General features: G+C 47.1%; 2 long non-coding RNA genes, 1 other non-coding gene and 1 pseudogene across 3 annotated transcripts in view; 2 read left to right on the top strand and 2 right to left on the bottom strand.

Annotated features, from left to right (window-relative positions):
- Positions 1 to 8,020, bottom strand: part of LOC121103324 — a 24,200-nt gene extending 16,180 nt beyond the window's left edge. Inside the window, exon 1 of the long non-coding RNA XR_005835480.1 lies at positions 7,770 to 8,020. This is a non-coding gene — a long non-coding RNA (uncharacterized LOC121103324). The remainder of the gene's footprint in view (positions 1 to 7,769) is intronic.
- A 1,901-nt stretch (positions 8,021 to 9,921) lies between these two features.
- TRNAN-AUU lies at positions 9,922 to 9,994 on the top strand. The gene has a single exon. It is a non-coding gene; the product is annotated as a tRNA-Asn (tRNA).
- Positions 9,967 to 11,114, bottom strand: LOC103679210. Its single transcript, XR_572869.2, has 3 exons — positions 10,963 to 11,114; positions 10,348 to 10,428; positions 9,967 to 10,199 (listed from the first exon to the last, which is right to left on the bottom strand). It is a non-coding gene; the product is annotated as an uncharacterized LOC103679210 (long non-coding RNA).
- A 3,639-nt stretch (positions 11,115 to 14,753) lies between these two features.
- Positions 14,754 to 15,546, top strand: LOC103679217 (annotated as a pseudogene).
- Positions 15,547 to 21,501: the final 5,955 nt, after the last annotated feature.

Raw genomic sequence — 21,501 nt, 5'->3', positions numbered from 1 at the left:
GAAGGAAGGAAGGAAGGAAGGAAGGAAGGAAGGAAGGAAGAGAAAACAAACCTACATGGGCTGATATAGGTCAAAGGGTACAAATCATCAATTTTAAGAAGAATAAGGTCGGGGCGCCTGGCTGGGTGTGGAGATTACTTAAAAATAAAAGAAAAGAAAAGATAAGGTCTAAGGATCTAATATACCGCATGGTAACTATAATTAATATATCATTGTAGACTTGAAAGTTGTTGAGAATAGGGGCGCCTGGGTGGCTCAGTCATTAAGCGTCTGCCTTTAGCTCAGGGCGTGATCCCAAGTTCTGGGATCGAGCCCCACATCAGGCTCCTCCGCTGGAAGCCTGCTTCTTCCTCTCCCACTCCCCCTGCTTGTGTTCCCTCTCTGCTGGCTGTCTCTCTCTGTCGAATAAATAAATAAAATTAAAAAAAAAAAAGTTGAGAATAGATCTTAAACACGCTCGCCACACACACAGAGCCAAGTATGTTTCAACGATGGGAGGAGATGGATGTGTTACTTTGATCTGGACAACCCCTCTACTATATACATGTCCATCGACTCATCGTGTTGTGCACTTCAACTATATACAATTATATTTGTCAATTATTACTCAATAAAGTTGAAGTAATTTCTATACCCAACGTGGGGCCCAAACTCATAACCCCGAGATCAAGAGTCATATGCTGTCCCAACTGAGCCTGCCAGGTGCCTCAAAAGATTTTTTTTTTAATTTTTATTTTAAGTAAATCAATAAAGTTTTTTAAAAACAAACTAGTAAGAATAACTAAAGAAGGAAACAAGATAACCAGATGGGAAGCTCCCAGGGCCCCTAAGGGAGGAATCGAGGGAGGGGCAGTTTCTAAACACTGGGCTGCTCCCTAAACCTCATACTCTGAGGATTTGTCTGGTCAAAATGAGGCAGATGAGAGAAATCGAAACAACACAGTAAGATTTTCATAAACCTGAAATTGCTCCATTAAAGAGACTGTCCTATGAGATTATAGGATCTTTGAACCTTTTAAAATTCAAATATCCATCCTTCTATGATGATGATACTAGTGGGTTGTTGTTTTAATTCTCCAACTTGCCAAAACACAAAGTTGGCAAACGAATGTTGGTCTCCTTTAAAAAAAAAAGAAAAAAGAAAGAAAGAAAAGTGATTCAGACCTAAACACACAAGCAGATTGAAAGTGAAGGAACGAAAAAACATTTATCATGCAAATGGAAGTGAAAAGAAAGCTGGGGTAGCAACACTTATTTCAGACAAAATAGACTTTAAAATAAAGATTGTAGGGGTGTCTGGGTGGCTCAGTCAGTTAAGTGTCTGACTCTTGATCTCAGCTCAGGTCTTGATCTCAGGGTCGTGAGTTCAAGACCCACGTTGGGTTCCATGCTGAATATGGAGCCTACTTAACAAAAAACAAAATAGGGGCTCCTGGGTGGCTCAGTCATTGAGCGTCTGCCTTCGGCTCAGGTCAGGATCCCAGGGTCCTGGGATCGAACCCCACATCAGGCTCCCCGGTCGGCAGGGAGTGTGCTTCTCCCTCTCCCTCTGCCTGCTGCTCCCCCTACTTGTGCTCACTCTCTCCGTGTCAAATAAATAAAATCTTTAAAAACAAAATAAAATAAAATGAATAAAGACTATAATGAGACAAAGAAGGACACTACATAATCATAAAGAGGACAACCCTACAAGAAGGCTTAACAATTGTAAGTATTTATGCACCCAACATGGAAGCAACCAGATTCCATAAAGCAGCAATTAACAAACATAAAGGAAGAAATCAATAGTAAAACAATAACCGTAGGGGACTTTAACACCCTACTTACATCAATGGATAGATCATCCAAACAGAAAATCAACAAGGAAAGAGAGGCTTTGAATGACACATGGGACCAGATGGGTCTAACAGATCTATTCAGAACATTCCATCCCCAAACAGCAGAAAACACATTCTTTTCAAGCGCACATGAAATATTCTCCAGAAAAGATCACATTAAGCCACAAAGCAAGTCTCAACAAATTCAAAAAGACTGAAATAAAATCATGCATCTTTCCCAAAGACAACGCTATGAAACCAGAAATAAACCACAGGAAAAGACCTAGACAGAACACAAATACATGGAGGTTAAATAACATGTTACTAAACAATGAATGGGTCAAACAAGCCATCAATGAGGAAATTAAAAAATACATCAAGATGAACAAAAATGAAAATACAGTGGTCCAAAATCTTTGGGATGCAGCAAAAGCTGTTCTAAGATTATAGCAATCCTACCTCAAGAAGCAAGGAAAATCTCACATAAATGACCTAACCTTACACCAAAAGGAGTCAGAAAAAAAAAAGAACAAACAAGAGTCAAAACAAGTAGGAGGAAGGAAGTAATAAACATTAGAGCAGAAATAAATGAAATAGAAACTAAAAAATCACACAATAGAACAGATCAATGAAACCAGGAGGTGGTTCTTTGAAAAGAGCAACAAAGTTGATAAACCTTTAGCCACACTGATTTAAAAAAAACGGGGGGGGACTCAAACAAAAACAGAAATGAACAGGGGAAATGACAAACAACATCACAGAAATACAAAGGATTATTAGAGTATATTATGAAAAATTATATGGAAACAAATTGGACAACCTAGAAGAAATGGATAAATTCCTAGAAACATAACTGAATCAGGAAGAAATAGAAAATATGAACAGACCGGTTACCAGCAATGAAATTGAATCGGTGATCAACAAACTTCCATCAGATAAAAATTTGGGACCAGATGGCTTCACAGGGAAATTCTACCAAACTCTTAAAGAAGAGTTAACACCTATTCTTCAAAAACTATTTCAAAAAATAGATGAGGAAGGAAAGCTTCCAAATTCATTCTATGAGACCAACATTACCCTGATTCCAAAACCAGATAAAGACACCACAAAAAAAGAGAACAGGCCAATATCTCTGATGAACACAGATGCAAAAATTCTTAACAAAATATCAGCAAACTAAATCCAACAATACATTTTAAAAAATCATTCGTTACGATCAAGTGGATTTATCCCAGGGACGCAAGGGTGGTTCAATATTCACAAGTCAATCAGCGCGATCCATCACACCAACGAGAAAGGATAAAAGCCACATGATCATTTCAGTAGATGCAGAAAAAGTATCTGACAAAGTACAACATCCATTCATGATAAAAACTCTTAACAAAGTAGGGGGTAGAGGGAACATACCTCAACGTAATAAAGGCCATATATGAAAAACCCACAGCTAACATCATCCTCAATGTTGAAAACCTGAGAGCTTGTCCCCTAAAGTCAGCAACAAGACAAGGATGTCCACTCTTACCCCTTTTATTCAACATAGTACTGGAAGTCCTAGACACAGCAATCAGACAACAAAAAGAAATCAAAGTCATCCAAATTGGTAAGGAAAAAATAAAACTTTCAGTATTTGCAGATGACATGATACTATATATAGAAAACTTTAAAGACTCCACCAAAAAAAACTATCAGAACTAATCAATGAATTCAGTAAAGTTGCAGAATACAAAATCAATATACAGAAATTTACTGCATTTCTATACACTCATAATGAAGTGGCAGAAAGAGAAATGAAGAAAACAACCCCATTTACAATTGCACCAAAAAGAATAAAATGCCTACGAATAAACTTAACCAAGGAGGTGAAAGAGCTGTACTCTGAAAGCTGTAAAACACTGAAGAAAGAAATTGAAGATGACACAAACGGAAAGATATTCCATGCTCATGGATTGGGAATACCAGTATTGTTAAAATGCCCATACCACCCAAAGCAACCTACATATTTAATGCAATCCCTATCAAAATACCAACAGCATTTTTCACAGGACTAGAACAAATCATCCTAAAATTTGTATGGAACCACGAAAGACCCAGAATAGCCAAAGCAATCTTGAAAAAGAACAAAACTAAAGATATCACAATCCTGGATTTCAAGATATAATACAAAGATGTAGTAATCAAAACAGTACGGTACTGGCACAAAAACAGACACATAGATCAAAGGAACAGAATAGAGAGCCCAGGAATAAACCCATGATTACATGGTCAATTAATCTACAACAAAGGAGGCAAGAATATGCGATGGGAAAAAGTCTCTTCAACAAATGGTGTTGGGAAAACTCGACAGCAACATGCAAAAGAGTGAAATTGGACCACTTTCTAACACCATACACAAAAATAAACTCACGATCGACTAAAGACCTAAATGTGAGACCTGAAACCATAAAAATCCTTGACGAGAGCACAGGCAGTAACTTCTCTGATATTGGCTGTAGCAACATTTTTCTAGATATGTCTCCTCACGCAAAGGAAACAGAAGCAAAAATAAACTATTGGGATTGCATCAAAATAAAAAGCTTCTTCACAGCAAAGGAAACAGTCAACAAAACAAAAAGGCAACCTACTGAATGGGAGAAGATATTTGCAAATGACATATCCGATAAAGGGTTAGTATCCAAAATATATAAAGAACTTATACAACTTGCAGAACATTTTTTACACTAAACCACCATTTTAGCAAGAAAAATACACATTCACATACACACATATATGTGTGTTTCTTATTCCTATAACATCTTCAGAATAATTCTTAAAACACCGGGGACGCCTGGGTGGCTTAGTTGGTTAAGTGTCTGACTCTTGGTTTCGGCTCAGGTCATGATCTCAGGGTCACGGGATCAAGCCTTAAGTTGGGCCCCACGCTGAATGGGGAGTCTGCTTGAGATTCTCTCCTTCTCCCTCTGCCTCTCCCCCCACCCTGCTCATGCTCCCTCTCAAATAAATAAATCTTTAGACCTTTTTTAAAAAAAAAAATGGTAAAATTGGTAACCTCTAAGGGAAAAAAATGTATGCACATGAACTGACAGTAGAAGCAGCACATTTTTCAATATAAACCCTTCATATCTTTTGCTTTTGCAACATGTCTATATCATTAACTCAATAAGATTTAAAAATTACTCACTGAAATGATAAAATTATTTAAAAAACAGAATCATACAACACCAAAAAAAAAAAAAAAAGAAAAGAAATCCAAATAATCCAATGTAAAAACGGGCGGAAGCCATGAACAGACATTTCTCCAAAGACAGACGTCCAGATGGCCGACAGGCACATGGAAAGATTCTCAACATCTCTCAGCATCAGGGAAATGCCCATCAAAACTACAGCGAGCTACCACCTCACACCTGTCAGAACCGCTAAAATCAACAACACAAGAAACCACAGGGGTTGGCGAGGCTGTGGAGAGAAAGACGAACACCTGTGCACTGGGAATGCAAACTGCTGCAGCCACTGTGGAAAACAGTATCAAGTCTCCTCTAAAACTTAGAGACAATTACCACAGGATCCAGTAATTCCACTACTGGCTATTTACCCAAAGAAAAGCAAAACACTAATTCGAAAGGATCTCTGCACCCTTATGTTCACTGCGGCATTATTTACAATCACCAAGATACAAAAGCAACCTATGTGTCCGTCAGTTGCTGAATGCAGACGAGAGTTGTGGTATATAGACACAATAGAATACAACCCGGCCATAGAAAAGAATGAGATCTTGCCATTAGCAACAACATGGATAGATCTAGAGGGTAATATGCTAAGTGAAATCAGTCAGAGAAAGACAAATACAATATGATTTCACTCATAAGTGGAATTTAAGAAATAAATGAAGAACAAAGAGACACAAACCAAAAAACAGACTCCTCACTCTGGAGAACAAACAGATGGTCACCAGAAGGGAGGTGTGGGGGGTTGGGTGAAATCGGTGAAGGGGGTGAAGGAGGGCACTTGTGATGAGCGCTGAGTAATGGATTCAATTGTTCAATCACTACCTGTACAACCGAAACTAATATAACACTGTATGTTATTTCTAGAACTTAAAAATAAAATCAATTTTTTTTTCCCCAGATGGAACCTGGAACTCTGAGAGCAGCTCACCCATGGTATGTCAGTTAGGAAATGCTGAATTCCAAATGACCGGAGTTGGAATGGGGCTGCTCTTGTCACTTGTGCAGCTGATTCATAGTCAAGAGCAGGGTGGAACAGAGAGGACGAAGGTGGATTTATTTTCTGTAACTAGAAGAGCTGACAGGTCAAAGGACCCCAGGCTATTAAAGTCTTACCTTGACCTGGTTTGTTCACAGATCCACAGGCCGGGGAAAGATTCCCTGCGTGTGGATTTGGAGACAAGACTCCCCCACCCAGAGAATTCTGGAAGTAAAGGGGAGATTGGCTACCTTTCCTAGAACTGGCGATCACAATGTGTCCCCCTCCCCTGGCAAAGAAGGACCATGTCAGCCAGCTAGTCCAGGCGGGGCCTCCAAAGGCTCCCCGCACCCTTCCCCGCCCCACAGGCAGCCAGTCTCCCCTCTTCTTGCTTTCTATCAGGGCCTGAGGCCGAGCCTGATGAGCCCCGAGATTCCCTGGGCTGGGGGGGGCGGGGCGGGCAGGCGCTGGAAGAGCGGCTCGCATCCGAGCATCAGCAGGGAGCGCCGGACCCAGGCGAACCCCCAGATGAGGGCAAGACACAGAGGAAAGGTACATGTGTCTCTCTTCAGAATCGCCCAAATGTGGAAACGGCTCGAGTGCCCAATCACAGAACGCAGCACAACCATGTCCACACGATGGAGTATTTTTCGGCCACAAGAAGGGGTGACGTACCCGCACACGCTAGGACACGGATGAACCTTGGAAACAGCACGCTTCGGGGAAAGATGCCAAACACCCGACAGTCTATGATTCCATCTGTATGCAATATCCAGAACAGGCGAATCCACAGGGACGGAAAGATTAGTGGTTGCCCGGGGCTGGGAGAGGGGTGGGGACAGGCAGTGACCGCGAACGGTACCGGATTCTTTTTGCGGTGATAGAAATGTTCTGGAACTAGATAAGGTTGATGGTTGCACCACACTGCGACTGTACTGAAGGCTAGTGAACTGTACACTTTAAGATGATTAAAACAGTGACTTTTGTGTTCTGCTTATTTACACACACACACAGACACGTGTGCCTTTCCTGCCTGTGGTTACAAGGAAGTCTCACCCCCCCCCACAGCCCCCCACCCCCGCGGGTTCCACAGATACCCTCCTGTACCTTCTCTGTTGGCCAACACTTCCCGCCACCTCTCCCCCACCCCCACCCCCGCGCCCCAACCAGTAGCTATTGTGAATGCGCCGCGTGCAAAGGCCCGGCAGCCTCCCACACCTGAAGCGGGGCTATCCAGGGCTCAGCTGTGGGGACTGATGATCGTCACGCTTATCACAGTGATTTTCTCACCTGAATCCTTTGCTTCTGCCTCCTCACCCCAACCCTGTACTCAGGCCTGGAAGGGGAGCTCTGGACAGTCTCCCGGAGACCCCTCGGGGGCCCTGAGGCCCAGGGGTCGAAGACAGTACTTTGTTGAAAACCTGAGCTACACCGCGGCTCCCAGACCCAAGCCAGCCAGCCTCGGAGGGGGCTGCCCCGCGGGGTGGGCCCTCCTCCCAGGCCATAGCCTGGGCATAGTCCCGCCCTGTCACAAGCACCCCGGGATCACCGCCTAAGCCACCCTCCCAGGTCCCAGACACCCCAAACCAAGAGCAGGGATGTCCTGTACGCTTTAGGAACCTGACGGCTGCCCAAGTCCCCAGGAGGCCTAGTGCGGGGGGAAGCCACCCTCCCGTCGCCCGCAGACCTCAGCAGGGGTCCCGGCCCTTTCCCCCCGGGGGGCTCATGGGTAAGGAAAACTCTTCTGTGCACCTGAAAGGGTCCCCCGAACTTCAAAGAGGAAGGCGGCCGGTTCCCTGAGGCTCCTGCCCCATCACGTGCAGTCGTTCAAACCCGAGCGGGGTCCGCGCCAGGCCCTGCGGGCTTGACCTCGGTTCTGCCGGCGTCGAACGGCCGCGCGGAGCACCTGCGTTCAGAGCACCGGAAGTTCCCGGGAGCAGGTCCAGCCGGGAGCCGCCGCGGGGCCCTTGGCAACCGAGCGCACGCGGCCAGTGCTCCGGGATGAGGGTGTGGTGCCCTCTAGAGGCCACGGGGCCGCACGGCCGGGGCGGGGTTGGCGCTAGGGGGCCCCTGCGCGCGCCGGAGGCTGGCAGGTGCGGAACCTAGGTGCACGCCGAGGAGGGCCGGTTGTTCAAGGTCATAGGCAGACACGGATCCGAGCCTTCCGGAGTCGGTCCTTTGGTATTCCGCTGCCGCTCGTTAAAGAAAGAAAACAAAAAGCCCTCGCACACTCACACCCGCGAGGAGCTAATGAAGCTGAAGTGTCAGGGCACCTCATTTGCTGAAGACCTTTCAGGGGGAGGCCCCCAGAAATGTATTCACCTGGTCATGTGTGTGGGTACAATTTGCAGAAGTCAACTATTCGGGCTGTAATTGGTTAAGATCGCTCTCTTCCTGCTCTGACTCTCTGTCACACTTTTCCCCTCTGGTCCTGGAGAGGCCGAGGACCTTCGGGGGCTGGCCAAAGGGAAGTGGAGTTGAGAATACATGGAGTGTGCCTTTAATGAGAACTGTTTACATACGCAGTTATTGCTGGCCATCCCGGGGTAGGAATGACTTCCGGGAATAATCTCACTGCCCACCTGGCATCATGACATCGAGCACTACAGCAGCTGGGGCGTGGGAGGAGGAGAAATGAGGTTTGAAATGTGCAGAGCCGGAAGCTAGTCTGTGGGAAATTCTTCCAATCACCAAATGCCTAAACTTGTGAGCAGATCAAAACAGAAATTTGTCCTCTCGAGAATATCATCAAAAATGCAGTGAATATAATGGCAAACTCCCTATAAAATGAGATGATTTTTCAGGTATGTCCATATGTAACCAATAGAAATGATTCTGGAAAAATAAACTGTAACAAATTTTTTTTCAGATCATACCAAAGGAGAAAGCGATAAATTTTGAATAGAGGTAATATATGGGTTCTTGGTTTAATAATCTACTTAATGAAAAGAAGTGAAGTATACGAATACAATGGGAAAATACTTAAATTTCTTGCTGATTTGACCAAAATAGTGACATTGACAAAGATAACAGAAATCTCATAATAGACCTCGACAAGACATTGAGGTCAAGTTGGCTGATGAGTATTGTCAATTCAGAGTATTTAAAATTGGTCCCTGAATTTGAATCCTTGATATGCCCTGAAAATGTACAGCTTTTATATAAAAGAAACTTGATAGAGGTTTCCCCATATTTGACAGCAGTCTCCCAAATGTATACAACATTACTAATAACAAATTGCGAAGCCGGAAGTTTTCTAAACTATCAGTAATGAAAGTCAAATTTCCATCAACTACGCCTGAAGAAAAACGGAATAAGTTATCTTTCTATCCTCCCCCAAATCATAAACCCTTCAAACAACCACAAAACCTGGATCTACCCTCCCATCCATGTGCACACGCGCTCACATGCACATGCACAGACACACTCGTCTCACATACACGACAACCAAGAAGAACCACAGGCTCACTGAGTAAAAACAGGCACAAGATCCCTTTGCTAGAGACATTTGTGTGCTTTGGAGGAGCTCTTCTTTTTTTTTTTTTAATTCTTTTTTTTAATCTTAATTTTTTTTATTATATTATGTTAGTCACCATACAGTACATCCCTGGTTTCTGATGTAAAGTTCGAGGATTCATTAGTTACGTATAACACCCAGTGCACCATGCAATACGTGCCCTCCTTACTACCCATCACCAGCCTATCCCATTCCCCCACCCCCCTCCCCAGGAGGAGCTCTTCTTATGGGCAAATGGGTGCTGGTGAACATAAGTCTGACATCAGACTACTCCAGAAAATACATAGAATCATAACATGCCCATCAATTTGCTAAAAGCTAGATCCGATGAGAATTATTTTTCCTAATTAAGCTAATTTTACTAACAAAGCCAATTTCCCCTGGGGTGCCTGGCTGGCTCAGTTGGTAGAGCATGTGACTATTGATTTCGAGGTTGTGAGTTCGAGCCCCACGTTGGGTGTAGAGATTGCTTGCAAATTAAAAAAAAAATTTTTTTTTAAAGCTTATTTTCCTGTTGGTTTCCCCAATGCTTTCCATTCCTTTACTCTCACCCCCAAAGGAATTGCAGAGGACAGCTTTGGGCCATTATTTTGCCATTCCCCTCAGACAGAAGGAGTGGTTTTTCTTCCTCGTTAGCCTCTTGCATATTTTTAGATCGTCATCATCTGTTATGCAAAAAAAAAAAAAATCAAACTTATTTTTTATCTTAATATTTCACGAGCCAAACTTCTTTTGTTCTATTGACATTTGTAGAAAGAGGTTTTTAAAAGTCTACTGCTCAGAGTAAAGCAGCCGCAGCCTGCAGAGAGGTACCTTGTCCATTTAAATGTGCAGTAATATCCTCCTTGGTAGGGAGCTTCTAGTCCCATGATGGTTTTTTCCTGTCAGGCGGTACTAGAAGAAAAAAACATAAGAGGCATAAGGGTATGCCAGATGGTGAAAAATAGGTTTACGGCACCAAAATAGTGTTGTTTTTATTAAAAACTAGGCTAGTATTGAATGCCAGAAGGTGTGAAACCCAGCTCTGAGTAAGAATCTCCGCATTTAGCATGAATCTTGGCCCATCTGAGCCTCCCACCAGGGGAAGCAGAGTGGGCCCACCAGCCTGCCTGCGGGCTGCCTGCACAGCATCCTGGAGGCTCGAGGGAGAGCAGGTAGGCGGGCCTGCTTCTTAGGAGGGCCAGCTTGGGCCCCCAACCCCTTCCTATCCCCATGCTCACCGCCATCAGACCGGAAGTTCTTGGCTAGGTGCTCTCTGACTCACCCACTTTCTTTCATACTGGATTCTGAAATCCAAGAACCCATAAGGCTGGGACCTTGACCTCCAAGAAGTTCTAGGCTTCTTCAGCATCAGTGAAGGTAACAGCTATCTCCAAATGTGTTCCCAGAACCCTTAGCGGCCAGTGTCCCTCAAACACTCCAACTTACGGGAAATCAGCATCCGAGAGGGTTAGGGTCCTCACCAGGACAGTCCTTATTTACCTCCATCACCGTACTCTGAGACGGGTAGGTTTTGCTACAAAACAATGGACCACCAAGTTTAGTGCCTTAAGACACCAACTGTTTTGTTTTGTTTTGTTTAGAGAGACAGAGAGAGCATGCAAGCGAGGGGGGAAGGGCAGAGAGAGAGCAAGAGAGTCTTAAGCAGACTCTGCACCGAGCATGGAGCCTGATGCAGGGGTCTCGATCTCAGGACCCCGAGATCATGACCTGAGCCGAAATCAAGAGTCGGATGCTTAACTGACTGAGCCGCCCAGGTGCCCCATCTAACTCTTGATTTAGCTCTTGATTCTGTGGACTGGCGATGTGGGCTTGATGCCACTGATGCACGTGACTCATGTCCATGTCTACAGTCTCCAGTGCCAGGGTGGCTGGGGCAGGCTGGTTTGGAATGGCCTGGGCATCCCCCAGCAGGCTAGCCTGGGTCAGCTCACAGGGAGGTGGCTGGGTGGCAGGAGAGCAAACGGAAACAGCAAAAATGCCCAAGGCTTCTTGAGAGGCTTGGACCAGGCATGACGTTTGGTATTCGGATTGGTCAGAACAAGTCCCAAGACCAGGTTCAAGGGCTACGCCTCTTGGTGGGAGGAGCTGCTCTGCATTGAGGACGGGTACAGGTACAGGGAGGGTAATAATTGTGGCCATATGTTTTCTTTAAATATTTTATATTGTGGGGCGCCTGACTGGCTCAGTCGGTAGAGCGTGTAACTCTTGATCTCAGCGTCGTGAGTTCAAGCCCCACACTGGGCATGGAGCTTACTTAAAACAAATTTTTTTTGTATTATGCTAAAATATACATAACATCACAATTACCCTTTTATCCATTTTTAGGTATACATTCGGTGGCATGAAATACATTCACATTGTTGTGCAACCATCGCCACCATCCATTTCCAGAGCTTTTTTTTTTTTTTTAAAGATTTTATTTATTCATTCGACAGAGATAGAGACAGCCAGCAAGAGAGGGAACACAAGCAGGGGGAGTGGGAGAGGAAGAAGCAGGCTCATAGCGGAGGAGCCTGATGTGGGGCTCGACCCCACAACGCCAGGATCACGCCCTGAGCCGAAGGCAGATGCTTAACCGCTGTGCCACCCAGGCGCCCCTCCAGAGCTTTTTTTAAATAGACATTTTTAAAAATGCTATCTTTTATTCATTTAGCACTTTTACAGTTAGTACAGGACCATTTCTTTTCACCGCCTCAAAAAATCCTCTGTGTTCTGCCTATTCATCCCTCCCTCTCCCCCGACCCCTGGCAACCGCTTCTTAGGAGCGGCCATCTTTTTACTGTCTGCATAGTTTTGCCTTTTCCAAAAAGGCATATACTTGGAAGTGTACCGTGTGTAGCCTTTTTAGATTGGCTTTTGTCACTTAGTAACATGCATCTAAGCTTCCTCCACGTCTTTACGTGGCTTGACAGCTCATTTTTTTTTAGTGCTGAATCATGTTTTCTGTGTGGATGTACCACTGTTTATCCACTCACCTACTGAAAACATCTTGGGTGCCTCCAAGTTTAGGCAATTATGAACAAGCTGCTATAAACATCTGTGTGCAGGTTTTTGTGTGGACATAAGCTTTCAACGCCTTCGGGTAAATACCAAGGAACACGTTTGCTGGATTATATGGTAAGCCTAGGTTTCATGGGTTTTTGTGGTTTTTTCTTAACACTTTTTATTTTTTAAAGATTTTATTTATTTATTTGACACAGAAAGAGACAGCCAGCGAGAGAGGGAACACAAGCAGGGGGAGTGGGAGAGGAAGAAGCAGGCTCCCAGCAGAGCAGGGAGCCCGATGCGGGGCTCGATCCCAGGACCCTGATCAGGCCCTGAGCCGAAGGCAGACGCTTAATGACTGAGCCACCCAGGCGCCCCCTGTCTTAACACTTTTTAAAAAGTAATCTCTATGCCCAACGTGCAGCTCGAACTCATGACCCCAAGATGGAGAGTTGCATGTTCCACCGACTGAGCCAGCCAGACGCCCTGCCTATGTTCAGTTTTGTAAGAAACTGTCAAACTACTTTGCAAAGTGGCCGCACCATTTTGCATTCTCACCAGCAATGAATGAGCTTTCCTGTTGCTCCACATTCTCACCAGCATTAGATGGCGTCAACTCCAGAATTTTTCATCATCCCAAACTCAAACTCTGTACAGTGACGGCCCCTTTCCCCCTTCCTCAGCCCCTGGTACCTCTATTCTACTGTCTGTTTCTATGAGTTCAACTATTCTAGATTACTCATACAACTGGAATTGTGGCCTTTTTCTTTTTTAGTTGTGGCCATTTTGGGAAACAATCTGTCACCTACTCTTAGAACAGGTAGATTGATGGGGCTCCAAATTCTTCATCATATACTTCTGTCCCACATGCTGGGTGCGACCATGCTTCCCAGAGTCACGTGTCCATGTAATCTCCAAGAGGCCTGGTCTCCTAGGGTGTGGTGGTGGAAGATCTTACTCTGCCTGAAGCTCAGGGTTCAACTTGGACTTGGAAGTGGTGGTCAGTGCCACAGGCAACTTAGCACAGACTTGCTCAGGCCCCACCCACTGTACCCCCCCCTTTTCTAAGATTTTATTTATTTGTCAGAGAGAGAGAGCACAAGCAGGGGCAGCGGCAGGCAGTGGGAGAAGCAGGCTCCCCACTGAGCAGGGAGCCCGATGTGGGACTCGATCCCCGGACCCTGGGATCATGACCTGAGCCGAAGGCAGATGCTTTACCGACTGAGACACCCAGCTGCCCCCTCTCTATCCCTTTTGTGTCAGTCCTGTCATACTCCGGAGAGCAGGCACGATGCTTCTGACAGGCCCCAGCTGGCTGGGTTGTGGGGGGAATCAAGAGCCCCTCCAGCTTCCCAGACCGTCTGCGCTTTCCACATCCGTGTGCCTTCTCCCTGAGCTCAGCTAGCAGGCAGCAGTGTGGCTGGCCTCTGCCACCTGGCGCCCTGGGCACAAAGGTGTGGAGACCCCAGGGAGGGAACTATTGAGATGCCCCTCCTTTTCACTGAACTTCAAACCCCCTATGATAACAGTGTAAGGCCCCAGCCTAGGATAGGAAAGGTGGAAGGGAAAGGGATGTGGAGAAAGGGAGAGAGAGGAAAAGCAGAATGAGGGGTGTGTGGTGAGGAATGAACCTTGCTCAGAGAAAGGGGTGGCCTTTGCCTTTAGCCCCTGAGAGGTGGTCTCAACCCATGCAGTGTCTTGCCTGGTAAGAGTGTCTTTGGTTCCAAGGGGGCCTGGACCACACTAGATAGTGTAACAATGTGATTTATGGTGGGGGCTTTGGGTCACACAGTCTCAGCTCAGCCTCCGGGGTGGGGGGGCAATCGGCCATGTGTATAAGACTGAGCTCCAGGAAAAACTCCGGACACCGAGGCTCGGGTGAGCTTCCCTGGTTGGTGATATGCGGTGATATGCCTACGTATTGTCATACATAGTTGCTGGGAGGAGTTAATGCTATCCATGATGCCACCAGCAGATGACAACTGGAAGGGCTCTGTTTGGACCCTTCTGGACTGTTCCCTGTGTCTCTTCCCTTACCTGATTTTAATCAGTGTCCTCTCACTGTCATAAACTATAACTGTGAGTGTGGCAACTTTCAGTGAGTTCTGTGAGTCCTTCTAGCAAATAATCAAAACTGAGGATGGTCTTGGGGACCCCTGAACTCTGCAGCTGGCATGAGAAGTGAGGGTGGTCTTGTAGACTGTTGCCTAGTTCTGCAGGAGGGTGCACAGATGGCGAATGCTATCATGTTAACAGTAAATGCAAGAATAATGGTCATAGCGCCCTCGGTCAGATGGGGCAAGTGGATGCTTCTGGAAGCTGCTGGAGGAGAATCACAAGTTCAGTTCAAACTTGTCTTGGTTGGTGATGATGGTGCTGGAAAAAAATGACATTCGTGAAACGTCATTTGACTGGTGAATTGGAGAAGTATGTGACTGCATTGGAGGTTGAGGCCCATTGCCTTGTGTTCCACACCAGCAGAGGAGCAGTAAGTCCAATGTATGGAATCCAGGGTGTCAGGAGAAATTTGGTGGACGGAGAGATGGCTATTATATACAAACCCAGTGTCTGATGTAACACCGAGCATTGCTTCCAAGGATGTGCCTGACTGGCATAGAGATTTGGTACAAGTCTGTGAAAACATCCCCATCGCATTGGGTGGCAACAGAGTGGGTATTAAGGACAAGAAAGTTAAGGCAAAATCCATCATCTTCCATCGAAAGAAGAATCTTCAGTACTGTGACATTTCTGCTAAAAGTAACTACAAACTTTGGAGAGCTCTTCCTTTGGCTTGTTTGAAAACTAATCGGAGACCCTCACTTGGAGTTTGTGGCCATGCCCGCTCTTGTCCCACCAGACGTTGGCACGGACACAGTTCTGGCAGTGCAGTATGAGGCTGGTAGAGGGGGGCCCCACAGCATGCCCAGAAACACCATCTCTGCATGTACCAGATACCTCTTTCCTTTTGTGGCTGGTGCGCAATTTCGTGGTGTCCACGCCAACCACAGGTTGGCAGCTCTCTGATGCATGTGCCTTCCGCCAATTAGACCATCTTTATTTTAAGTGCCTAATAGGAAGAGACATATTTGGTTTCAAAATCCATTTGCATTACAATAAGAAATTTCAACATTTCATCTGTCCGCTAAAGGAAGAGCTGCCAGATTCTTTAAATATAATTTCAACTGTTGCACAATTTTAAATGGATGATAAAAAAAAGAGTCAATTGCTTACCTGCGCTAACAAAGTTTCTCCTTGAGGGGACTGTCAAGCATTCAAGTGTTAATCATCAAAAAGTCTAGATCGGGAATTATGTGTGGCCATTGCGAGCACTAAACCTTATATAAAAAGTTATGTTGATGAAAGCAAACTGTGGTAGATTGATTAAAGGCCACCGATCCCTCCCATGCTCCTTTGCACTGTGCAGTAGGTCCTCCCACGTCTTCCTCCCATCCAGGGACCCGGCTATTTCTCCACCCCAATACCAGAGAGTCTGGGCTGCCCCTGTGACGTGCTTCGGCCAACAGAAAGAGGTGGAAGTGACTTGGGGCTCCCACAGTAAGTCAGGAAGCTTGAGGCTTCTGCCCTGATTCCCTTAGAAGGTTCAGGTTGCTACGTAAGAGTCCATCTAGCCTACTAGAACAGGAGAAGCCATGAAGGAGAGGAGACCTGAGGTGTCCTAGTCCACACAGCCAGACGTGCAAGTGAAGCCATCTTGGATCTTCTAGCCCAGCTGAGCCTCCCTCTTGAATGAGTCCAGTCAAAACCCACAGAGGAAGTGCCCGGCCAAACCAGCACAATTGTGACAAAGCATGGACTATTGCTGTTTTAGGCCAGTATAGTTTGGGGTGGCTTGTTACACAGCAAAGGCTAACTGAAACACAAGCTCAATTTATCATTAAAAAAATGAAAGGATGGGAGTGCCTGGGTGGCTTGGTCTGTTAAGCCTCTGACTCTTGATTTTGGCTCAGGCCATGATCTCAGGGTCGTGGGATTGAGCCCCAAGTCGGGCCCCACACTCAGCCTGGAGTCTGTTTGAGATCCCCTCTCTCTCTCTCCCTATGCCCCTCCCCCCTGCTCTCTCTCTAAAATAAATAAATAAATCTTAAAAAAAAAAAAGAAAAAGAAAGGATAAGAACAGGAGGGGGCAGTGGGTGGGGAGAGAGATGAAACAAAACTGACCCTACCTTGATAACTGTTGAGGCTGAAGATGCATTATCTACGCATCTAGTTTTTGTATGTGTGAAATTTTCCATAGTATAAAGGAGAAAATAAAGGGAGGGTTGTGAAGACTTCATTAGGAAACCGTATATACATACTGAATATTTAACGCCATTTCTAACAGTTTATATTTCATTTTCTTTACCTGATTGCATAATACACACAATGAAATCATTTTTTCCCCCACCAGGCCCCATTTCGACTCTGCAAATACTCTCCAGTTCACCCCTGAAAGTCATTGAGATATTATATAATATACATTTTCTGGGTGTCCCATGAGCTGAACAAGGATGAGGAGCCGGGCCTGAATCCACATCCAAAAGCCTCGCCAAAGGCAGCTGGCGCCCCCAACAGGGCTCCAACAAGGTAGGAGCTCCAGCAGGGCGGGGCTCCAACAGGGCAGGCGCCCCTGGCCCCCCACCCCCCATCCTCCCCGGAGTGGGAGGAGCCGATGAGGAAGGCCCGCCTCCCGGACGGCGCGCACGGCTCTCCCGCCCGCCCTCCTGCCCACGCTCGGGCTCCAGTAGCGACTGTGCCCAGGCCCGCCTGCCCGAAGGCGCGCGCCCCGTCCTCGGGGTGGGGGTGAGGGTGCTGGGAGGGGCCGGAAAAGGCGGGCCAGCCTGAATTACGAACCGCTCCAAATCATCCGGGGAGGGGCCAGAAGCTTCTCTTAGACCGATCGAGCAGTCCTTCTATCCCTTCCTCCAGCCTTGCGAGGGGACGGGGGGCGGCGCCCTGGGCTCCCAGTCGCCCTGGGACGCCCAGGCTTTGGGGAGCGGGGAACCTCTGCCCCTTTGAGTCACACTCTCCGGGAGTCCCGGCACCCCTGGGCTTTGATCCTCGACGGCTGTACACCCGCGCGCAGCCCCGAAGTGAAGGGGTGACGGAGCGCGGCGTCGAGGGCCGGGGGCGGGACCAGCGCTGTCCACAGCGGGGCCCTAGGCGGCCGGGGAGGTGGGGGGGGGGCGGCCCGGCTGTGAGCTGCATCATCCCGCCCCCCATCCCGAGGCCGTCTGGAGCCCAACCTTCCACCGCCTTATCGGTCCCGTCCCGCTTCCTAAAGACGTTTGGAATGACATTCGAGCGCTCCGGCCTCGAAGCCACCTTCGCAGGAAGCCTTCTTCCCTTGCAAGGGCGCCCAGACCCCGCGGCGTGAGCGGGGGAGAGAGGGAGGGAGGCGAGAGAAGGGGGAGGGGGAGAGCGGGTAGCGGGGAAGGAGGGAGAGGAATGAATTGCATTGGCCGGTCGCATCCGCAGCGGATGATGCGGACACCCTCGGTGCGGGCCCCCTCCCCCGGGGCTGAGCGCTCCGCTTCCCCACGCCAGGCTGCAGACAAGTGAGCAGACGGCACGTGGACCAGAACATAAACAAGGCTATTTTATTACTTCCTTTTTATTTATTTATTTTTTTGCACACTAATTAATAAATAAACTCCTGCACGGAGGAAAAAAAAAAAAACAAGCCGAATCCAAACATCCTCTCGGTTGCCATTTGGTTATGTAAGAAGGAGGAATTAAGGCTAGTTGGCGGTAAAGAATTCCTCCAATGCCCCGCTCCAAATCAGAGCCCCTGCAAGGCCTTAAATCAAAAGGGAAAGCGGGCACCAGCAGCAAGCCCAGAAAGTGGGGCAGAGTTATGCCAGCAGCTCACGTAATGCTCCTGCTCCTAAGGGGACGATTGTCACATGTCGCAGAATTAGGCCCAGCTGAAAGCCACCAGCCGTCTACACCACCTCCTAGTACCACCCCCGCCCCCCCCATTCACTTTATGAGAAGTGCTGGGCTCCCAGGCCCCCACCTCCACCCATCTTGGCCAGGGGTGCTGCGGCAGGATGCAGACACCTGCCCCCAAGGTACAGGGCCACCAGAGTCCCCTCACCCAGGAATTTAGGATTGGGGTGGAGAAAGGGAAAAAGTGTCTCTGAAGAGCCAGACGCCATTCCGTGTAAACAGGGGAGCTGTGGGAGGCTGTAGGCCTGAGGAGGCCGAGGGAGCAGTCTGCCAGAAGAAAAGGCCAAGGGAAGGAGGGAGAGAGGGGAAGAGAGAAAGGGGGAGACAGAGCATAAAATGCTGCTAGCACTTCGAGGGGCAGGCCACAGGAATTCTGCTTATGCTCGCAGGCCTTCTTGCCCTTTCTGAGGCCCACTGCAGCCCCCCCCCCCATCTTTGGTAACAATAGTCCCTGTCTTCTGGTTCACCAGGCACCTGTGAACTATAACCTTCTGAAGTTCAATGAGCTCGAAACTCCTGTTTCTTGGACTCAACAGGCTTCTAAATAATATGCCTTTGAATCAAAGCTTCCTTTCTCATATTACTTTAAAAACGTAGATTTTATTTTTTAGAGCAGTTTTAAGTTCATGGCAAAATTGGGAAGGAAGAGTTTCCATATACCCTCTGCCCCCAGCCCTTGTCAACATCCCCCACCAGAGTGCACATTGGTTAAACTGATGGACATACGTTGACACATCATAATCACCCAGAGTCTGTTGTTTACCTTAAGGTTTATTCTTGGTGTTGTACAGTGTTGTACATTCCATGGGTTTGCACAAATGTGTAAGTGTTACTGACCCATCTATCACAGCCACTCACTCAGGAAACAAACAGGTGAGCCCTCGCACTGCCCCGGGCCACCTGCTCCGTCCAGGGGGATCCCGGGGAGATTGGGGGCTAGACAAGTCAAAAGCCCAGTTCCTGGTTAAGTATGCCAACACCGTTGCCAAACAAACTTGGATAAACTCGCCGGAAGAGAAGTCAGTAACTCCAGGGATGAGGGTTTGGAAGGGAAAGAGTTGATGGCAACGGAGCGGGGGGTGGGGTGGCAGGCTCAAGCGACCTCTCCACCTGCAAGACGGACACCTAGAATTTTCTAAAGAGAGGTTTGGGGGATATGTGCAAGACAGCAGGCAGGGAGCGCGTGATCATGCGTAGGGGTCGGCATGTGTTCAGCCCATGATCATGGGGTGGGAAGAGGACGTGTGGGGTGTGGCCTCCTAGGCATTCCGTTGGTATCAGGACTTTTCTGGTCTGGTGGTTGGAATGTTCCAGTCATTGCAAAACATCTTCGTCAATGCCTCAAGAAAGTGTGATAAGAAATAAGCACAATGGGTTTTAGTTAGAGCCTGAGTTAAGCGGGCTTGTCTATTTCTGGTTGTAATTGTTGGGGTCTACAGTTGAGCAACAGGGCTCACTGACATAATGACACGTATCCACCATTATAGTATCACAGAGACTAATTGCATTGCCCTAAAAATCCTCTGCTCTCTGCCTGTTCTTCCCTCCCCCTAAGCTCTGGTAACCACTGATCCTTTTACTGTCTCCATAGTTTCATCTTTTCCAGAATGTCGTAGAGTTGGACTCGTGCAGCATGTAGCCTTTGCAGATTGGCTTCTTTCACTTAGCAATTCAATTTGCTTTTTTTGTTGTTGTTCGTTTCAGAGGTAGAATTTAGTGATTCATCCATTGCATAGAACAGCCAGTGCTCATTCCATCCAGTGCCCTCCTTAATGCCCATCCCCCTGCCCCCCCACCCCAATTTGCTTTGATGGTAGAAGTTTCCTGTTTACTTTTTCCCACCCTTTCTCTCTTTGGGTGGACACGCTACATCATACCTTGCAATTGAGGGAAAAAGTTTTTTGGGGGCCTACCAATAAATTGGAATCAAATGTTTTTCCTTTGGGAAAAGGGAACATGACACCAACTGAGTCCTGGAACCCAGAAATCCCAGCATTTCTCGTTTTAGCCACAGTCCAACCAGTCTAAAGCATTCTCTGACTGCATTTTCCAGAGCAGGGCTGTTGAAAACCTGGGGACACCTGTTCTGAATGGTGGCCGCTTCACCCAAGGATTGGGCATGCTCCTGAGCCTGGCATCCATGGAACTGTCCCTAAGGCCTGCCTCTCCCCACTCCGGCGGCATGGCCCCATCTGCAGTAAGTAGAGGCCAGTAATGCCCTGCTTCAATGCAAGACCATGGGGCCCCGTTTTAGGAGCACTTGCAAAGACTCCTTGCCCCTTTTCCCTGGAGGTCAAAAGCATCATGCTACGGGCACCCTTAATCCCCACACTGACTGTGCCATTCTCCCATCACCTATAATAATGACCGCAATAACAGTGGCCATTTACGGACTGCTAATTATATGTCAGGCACTTTGCTAAGCACTTTATACGCATTTATTTAATCCTCCCAACCTAATGAGGTCGTATCCCCCATTTTATAACCGAAGAAGCTGAGTCACAGGAAAATTGTTACATGCTCAAGATCGCGCAGCTTAGAAGTGGTCTACCCAGGATTTGAGTCCAGAGAGTCTATCTGGGTTCAACTGTGAACCACTGCGCTGTGATGGGGGAAGATATTAATTATATGTTGCTGTGTAACAAATGGCTCCAAAACTTAGCGGCTTAAAATAATGGATGGTTATCATGGCACGCAGTTTCTGAGGGTCAGTGATCTGGGGTCTCTGGCTCAGAGGGTCTTGGGGGGAAGGCTGCAGTCAAGCTCTACTCTCTCAAGACTTGACTGAACCTAGAGGATCTGCTTCTAAGCTCATTCGTGCGGCTGTTGGCCGGAGGTCTCAGTTCCTTGCCACATTGGCTCCTCCATAGGGCTTCTCTGGACAAGGTTTCCCCCAGTGTAAGTACTGAGGGGGAGAAAGAGATGTTGAGAGATGAGCCACTCTACCTTTTATGACCTAGTTTTCCAATCACACATCATCACTTCTGCCTTCTTCTATTTATTGAGCGAACCCACACTCAACTAGAGGAT

This window comes from Ursus maritimus, assembly GCF_017311325.1.
Source record: "Ursus maritimus isolate PB19 chromosome X unlocalized genomic scaffold, ASM1731132v1 scaffold_X1, whole genome shotgun sequence".
NCBI classification, from domain to species: domain Eukaryota; kingdom Metazoa; phylum Chordata; class Mammalia; order Carnivora; family Ursidae; genus Ursus; species Ursus maritimus.
The sequence above is the reverse complement of the archived record's forward strand: the minus strand, read 5'-3'. Positions and strand labels throughout refer to the sequence as shown.